The sequence below is a fragment of the Poecilia reticulata genome, chromosome 20 (assembly GCF_904066995.2).
Source record: "Poecilia reticulata chromosome 20, P_reticulata-male-v2, whole genome shotgun sequence".
Taxonomy (NCBI): Eukaryota; Metazoa; Chordata; class Actinopteri; order Cyprinodontiformes; family Poeciliidae; genus Poecilia; species Poecilia reticulata.
The window spans coordinates 22,055,815-22,063,509 of record NC_088849.1 but is presented as its reverse complement, the minus strand read 5'-3'; the positions used below and the strand labels follow the sequence as shown (position 1 = coordinate 22,063,509).

The window sequence follows — 7,695 nt, the reverse complement described above, 5'->3', positions numbered from 1 at the left end:
CTGAAATGTGTCTGTTTTCTCCTGCACAGTATTTTAAACTTCTAGAAAGTTTGTTAATACTTTTATATTTGTACAAAATACAAAATTCATTATATTTTTTTTTTTAAATGTATGTTAGACATAATTAAAAAAAAACAATTTCCTGTTTGACAGTATGACAGGGTCTTTTAATAAAAACATGAATGCACATGGAAAATATGCAACAAAATTTATACCTGATGATTTAATCACAACATTGATAGATAAGTTGGTCCAACTTCTTCAATTTTTGTTTGTAGGAAATCTTTATTCAAGACATTTTAGTTTCATTATTATTATATTTAAGGAAAACGTCTTTAGCTTGTTTTGCTATGAAGCATGTTTTGCTTTTCTTTCAGCTGTAAATCAGACATTTTTCTAATTAGTTGAGCTGCTCGTCTGCTTGAAGCTGCAGAAAAACTGCGCTCATTACGAGAACTCCTACTGTAGAAAAAAACAGGCTTTTTTCCACCCATGTTCTTCTATAAATTCACAGAAAATCACTGTAGATGTCAGTGTGGGTTTGTTGTGTAATGAGCCAGCGCAGTCATATGCTCGTACCTGCATTTCGGTACGTCCATGTGTGCGCGAGACTGAAATCATGCGTGTGCTTGTGTTGGACTGTTAGAAAAAGCGTGATTCAGAGCTGACTCACATACTTAACTCCCACAGTAGCACACTTTTCACAACAGCAGGCAAGCCAAACTCCCACAAACACCCTCTTTCTCTCTGTCATACGCACGGCTAATAAAATCTGATTTTGCACTCACTCCAGAGATGTTCACGACTCTGATAAAAGAGCCCGGCCCTCCCAGTCGGGTTATGTGTCATCTGGTCCAAGCGCTGTGAAGCTCCAGTAACAACAAAAGTTAGAGCAGCAGCTCTTTCTGCCTCTCTCATTAGGATAGACGGGATGTTTGCAAAACTGCAGCTCTTAGAAAACAACCTTCAACTTGAAACCTGTCAGATTATACAGAAGAGGATTAGGGCCACTGAGGAAAAAAAATATTCTGACTTCAATCACAGAATCCTGATTTTTATCTCAAGATTCTGAGAAAAAAACATCAAAATTCTGAGATTAAAGTCTTTTTTTTTTCAGTGACTCTAATCCTCTTCCGTAAGATTAAATCCCACTATTATTTAAACTGTTCTATTAAAACTAAATACTCAGTAGTACTAGAATAAAAAACAAGAAAACAATTGGACTTTGCAGGGAAATCAACATACATCATAAATTATTTGCAACTCTTTTCAAGATTTCTAACCTTAAGTGCCTCTTTTAGTTATTAAGTTCTGTTCTTAATAGAACCGATTTTCCAAAAAGGTATGTTTACGTTTTTGGAAAAATATTCACATTTTCCCAATGGCATATGAGTATATTTAAATTTTTAGGACACATTTGTATGTATTTATTCAAATGTATTGGTACACTGTAAAATCACAAAATCTTACCAAGTAATTTTGGTCTGGTTTCTAGTGCAAATGTTTTACTAACTTGAAATGAGGCAAACTAACTTAAAACTATTTTTTAGCAACATAAAGATATTTGTTTTAAAATAATTCCTTAATATTAATAAAAATATTAAATCTTTTGGCAGATAAATTAACTTATAACATGGGAAAATGTCTTATTAGCTAAATAATCTGCCGATGGAACAAGTAAGTTTTCATCGATATCAAGGAATTATTTATGGTACTTAAAACAAGCCCTTATTTCTTGCTAAGAAATTACTGAAAAGTCAGTTTTGTCTTATTTTAAGTTTACTAAAGTATTTGAACTAGAACTTAGAGCAAAAATACTTGGTAAGATTTTGTGTTTTTGCAGTGTATTTATTGAAGCTGTCATTGAACAAACAGTGGAGGAAACAGTAAAACTTATCACGGTAAACGATAAAGTATACAATAAATGCCTGAATCAAAGTGATTTAAAAGAAATTATATTTTAATTATATCTTTCAATAACAAAAAAACACAAAATCACAGTTTGAGCTACAGTCTTTGACAGGTTTTCGGTGTAGCTGACATTAAATTATTATTTTTGCATTATTTTTATTGAAGCATAAAGCGTTATGCCAAGTTAAATTGAATCTGTTTGCTAGGCGGATTCCCTTTCACAGCCTGTCAGAAAGCAGCAGAAATCAGAGTCCATATTTGCTAAATGGCAGCTATTTAATATTCATGTGGCAGCAGACGGGTTCCAGTCTGTTCAGAGGGTCAGAGCCGGCAGAGCGGCTCTGCGGCCGAGAAAGGCAGGGCTCTCAAAATGCTCATCATCCGTCTTATTGTTTATGCAATAATCAGCGACCTAAACATATTACACTGTAATATTTGATAGATCAAGGTCATTACATGAGTTCGACTTAAGGCATTTGGAGTCTAAATCTAAACATGTTATTAATGCAGTGGCCTAAAATATGAACAACTTGGACAATCCAGCAAAGTCAAAGGTTCCTATTGTTGCCAGTTACATATTTTGTATCATGCATCTTCATTTTTAAGTAAAAAAATTGACCAAGTCCTTGTCTTAGTTATGTTTCCAAAACAAAGTCCATATTTAATTCAATACATGGTGGAGAAAATTACTCTGATCCTCTGTAAACAAGTGGATTAAAAAACTGAAACTAAAGGAAATCAGTCACCAAATCCAGCATTATCTTAATGCATAAATGTTGCAAATTAAACTGAAGTAGTAACCCGGAACATGCGAGTATGTCTTTAGGTCTTCAGGTAAACAATATTCCAGAAAACGCATGAATAAACTGGCTCTGATGTAATCTAAGGCTGCATTCACACTTGCCCTATTTAGGCCGCTTTAATTAAACTCTACTTAATTTGCGTAGAAAGTTTGTTTTGTGTGAATGCATAATCAAACTCAAAAAAGTGAACATGGGTTCACCTACAAACCTTGGTCTTGGTTTGGTTGAAGTGAACCCTGGTTTCAATATGTGGATACCAAGTGGAAAAGCAGGGCATTCTGGGTAAATACAACCAAAACAAACGCCTAGCGGTAGCAGGAGAGATGCCTAATGGTCGTTTGAGAAAGACAAAGAAAAACCCTACAACCACTAAAATCTGACGGTACTCCATTTTTGTTTATATTTTTAAAAGGATGGAGTTGTGCTCAGTGTCTTCTTCGTTGGTTTCATGTTGTTTCCTTCAGTGGTTCTTGGTGCAGCGCCACCACAGGTGAGAAGGGGAACAGGTTTCCAAAGGGTTTGGTTTGTTTGACACAAAGCTGAGTGAAAGCAAACTGCAGAAGCTGAAAATGTAACAAATGCTGCACTTCTGGTCCCAAATTGAACCGGATCTCCCAGACTATCAAGTGTGAAAACACCATAAGTCCTTATCTATTACAGCTTTTAAACTCCTGTGGATTAGAAGAAATCCCGAATGCTGTTACTATCACTCAGTCTGATTCCTCCCGTGGCATGAAGTGTCATCAAACGCCGTCACGCCTTTTTCACTGCTGATTTTCAAGTCTGGCGGTGAAATTCACCCAAAGGGAAATGAGGTGAAATTCTGCCCGGATCACAGCGTGAACAGATGACAGCGGAGGAAAATTCCTGGCATTCCCATCAGAGCGCTCATGTTGCTGTTAGAAAGCCTTGCTGGTGTAACATTGCTGCACTGAGTCGACGGCGTGGCGACCCTTTGGCCCACAACGCCTGCTGCGTACAGACCGTACATGTTACTGTACACACATTTGTAACGGTTTTATTTGAACAATTTTATAGATGTGAAGTTTGTCAAAATCTGTTTATGTATTCTTTTAATTTATTTTTGTTTAGTTTCTCCAGACATTTATTGGCGTATTATGTTCTGTTACATTGCTCTTGGCAGTTGGTGGTTACCATAGCAACCAGTAACTGACAGCTCCTCCACCTTTTTTCTCTGTTGCCGCCGGTAACTGTAGTAGTATTACAATAAGCTCTGTATTTTCTTTACAAGTGTTATATTTTAACATAGGTTTTAGACATATTTAAATTATATGAAGCGTATATAATTTTGTCATGATTTGTACTGGTTATCAATATTAGTGTGTTTTTAGGTTTAATTTTACAACTGTTAACTTCTGCTAACTGCTATTAGCTGCCATTAACTTCTCATTGGTAGATATTTTTCAGTACTTTGTTTAGTGTTATTCATTGCATTTTAATTAATGTATAGGAGTATTAGTTGATGTTCACCACCAACATGATTTGGTGGTGAACAAAAAAAAAAAAAAACACAAAATCTTACCAAGTATTTTTTGTCTAGTTTCGAGTAAAAATATTTTATTACACTTGAAGTGAGACCAACTTCAAACTAACTTTTCAGCAAGATACAGGAGCTCGTTTTAAGTAAATAATTCCTTAATACTGATGAAATACTTCTATTGGCAGATAAATTAACTTATAACACGAGAAAACTTCAAAAATAGAAAAAATTGGGCTACTTTATGTTGGGTTGCCACTACTGTTGAGTTGACAACTTTGGCCCACGTGATGAAACGTTCGGACCAAAACTAGACCAGAATTACTTGGTAAGATTTTGTGTTTTTGCAGTGTGAAGGTCAGAAGGGTTAAACACACATACAGTCCGATGTATCACGTTACCCGCTGTCGCCACGGACACACCCAGACCCAGCGTGAACCGAATACCAAACCGAGGCGAGCCACGTTTCTGAGCGGGCTTCGGCGTGTGTGTGTTGGTGCAAATGTCCGAGGATTCGGGCACGGCCTTCTGCTTGGAGCCGGCGCGCGAGTCTGTCAGCTGTTGAGCACAGACGGGCCGAGACCGGCAGCCCACTACCCACCCCGACACATGTAAACACATGCCGAGTGACAGCGGCCAACAAAGAGAGTCTCACACCACCTGCATTTTATTGGTGTGTTTGAGCTAACAGATCCCCTGACCTGCTTTTTATGCAACCAACAGACATGATGAGTGACAACTGTTTGCCATTTGTCACAGATTTTTTGTTTTTCTTTTCTTTTTCTTTTTTTTTAGGAGAGAGTGTGTGTCGTGTTTTTTTCTTTCCTCATGAAACAAAAAGCAATGACAACAGTTAGGGAGAAGAAATACAAAGAAAGTTGAAATACTTATTGATAACAATCAAAAACAAAAATGTTTTCAAATCAAAATCGAATCAAATTTTATCTGTATAGCAAATTTCTATGGAGGACCAAAACTGACAGTCAAAAATTAAAGCAAGGCAAAAAGAAAATATTTTCATTTCTTGACAAAAACAGATGTCTAAGGACAATAAAAAAATATATAAATTTCTGCTTTTATTTTTAATTATGTCAGTTTGGGTCCTCCATAATTTTCAGCAACAAGGAATTTCAATCATATTGCAAGTTATTGATCTTATCATGTACAGTAATCTAATCCATCTCATGCAAACCTTTTATTAGAAGCTAAGCACTAGATTTTAGGGGAATAGCGTCAGATAAAAGCTGTGATATGGAGGTAAAAAAAGCACCAAATGCTACCTTTATTTTCACTTGTAAAACAAAACATAACTCAGAAACAGGAAAATTAATCCCCCTAGATTCAGAAAGCCATAGGAATGTAAAGTTCTTAAAGTTTAAATGAACCACAAGTTGACTTTAAGACCCAGCTGCTTGTGCAAACCGGACCGGAAAGTTTATCTAATCATAAATGACCTTCATATTTTCTCCCTTTAAGCCCAACTGAACGTATATCATTCTGCTAATGGAGCTGGTGCTTAAAGCATCAGCTTGACGGTAAAGAGTTGGCAGCTGGTTTGAGCCCCGATAATAAATGTGATTAATGTATTAGTCCTTAGAGCTGGCAGGGCCAACGGGGATGCCTGGTGGACGTGGAGCCAAAATCAGTTTCCACCAACAATCGTAACGTGTCGCGATAATTCAGGACTATTAACACAAAAGATAAATGAAGAGGAGCCAAAAAACTGATCATAAAGACAACCTTCTTTTTAAAGGACTGAGACTGAAACAATAGCTCTATTTTTTTTTTTGCACAACCTGATGACAAACGTATCAAACACAAGGCCCAGGGGCCAAATTCGGCCCGCTGTTGCTTTTTATGTGGCCCTCTGGACTCCGGAGGAATGTATAAATAAAACCTTCAAGATAACAGTTGCACGCTTAAATATTATCAGATCAGAGTGGTTTTAATCTTTTTACTGTCAAGTTACAGCAGTCAATACTTCCAGTTTAACTACGGTCGTGTAAATTCACTAAATCAACAAATCACGTTATTTTTTGTCCTAGTTCATAATTGTGAGTTCATTGAAAATTTGCCAGAAAATGGTCAAAAACAGGTGATGCCAGTGATGCCAACTCCCACCTGTAGGTGGCAGAGTGTTTTACTTCCACACTTCTATCTTACTTGATGTCATACATAGGTGCAAATATTACAAAATTCCTTGAAAATATTTTTAACTTAGTAATTTATCAGATAAAAATTGGTGATGCATCATTCATCAATGAGAAAAACTGTTAAATATGATTAAATTTTAAGAAATGCAGAGACAGTTCTCACCGTTATTCGGGTTTATCAAAGCATTCTGGTACAACCGGTCCTTTAAGAACATTTGTGATCTTAATGCGGCAAAAAATGAAATCAAGTTTGACGCCTCTGTTCTAGACGGTATGGAAATAAATTGCATTTCCATACAAAAGCCATCTACGTGTGGAAAAGTGTTCACCAAGGCCTGAAGGTACAGACCTAATCAGATTGGCTGCTGAATTATTCATGACTTAATCTCCCGTCTGATCGCTGCCCAATATCACAGAATCCCTCATAAACACTGAACTACATTCCCAGATAAATAATCACGCTTAGGTTAGTGTGTGTGCGTATGTAATTTTTGATTTTTAGATAATCTTCGAGCATGAGAAAGATTGGAGTTACGTGTTTAAAGACTGCTTCGTCAGGACTTGATTACTGCATTTATGTGGTGCACTGCAGTAAACTATCCAGGGTGAGCCAAATAATTAAATCTGTTGAACTTTGACCAAAGTTTAAGGCTGCAAACAATAACAAGGTCAAAATTTTAATAATAATAAAAGAAAGAGCCTCGGGAAATAATTATACTTTTGAATGTTAATTCTTCCTGCTGATACACAAACTTGCAGATGAAGATTCAGATTCACAACCTTTAGCTGTATCTGAATGTAACACATGCAAAATGTTAAGAGTTTAAATTAGTCATTTGCTTCGGAGCAATTACTTTCCGCCCAACAAGTGATCAATAAAATCTGCCCCTGTGGTGAAGCATTGAGTTTCTGTCGCAATAAAATACCAGAATTAGGTCCAAATTGCAACGAATTACCAGCAAAGTTAAATAGAAAAGAGGAGAAAGAGTTTCAGTGACATTAACCAGCCAGAGCACAGAATATATACATAATTCCTTAATATTGATGTGAATCAGCAAACTGCAGAAAGTATTCAAGTCATCAACAAGGAAATAAAATAGAAAACCAACAAACATTATGTGGATGGATGGATGGATGGATGGATGGATGGATGGATGGATGGATGGATGGATGGATGGATGGATGGATGGATGGATGGATGGATGGATCTACCAACCAGCAGAAAGATGGATGGCTGGAAGAGTCCACTTTATTAGGTACGCCAGTTGAATTGCTGGTAAACTCAATCAGCCAATCACGTGGCAGCATTTCAAAGTCTTCAAACATCCAA

At 36.6% G+C, this 7,695-nt stretch overlaps 1 protein-coding gene across 2 annotated transcripts in view; it reads right to left on the bottom strand.

The window, feature by feature from the left end:
• cnksr2a (connector enhancer of kinase suppressor of Ras 2a) overlaps positions 1-7,695 on the bottom strand; it is an 81,939-nt gene that overhangs the window by 72,403 nt on the left and 1,841 nt on the right. The window lies entirely within an intron of this gene.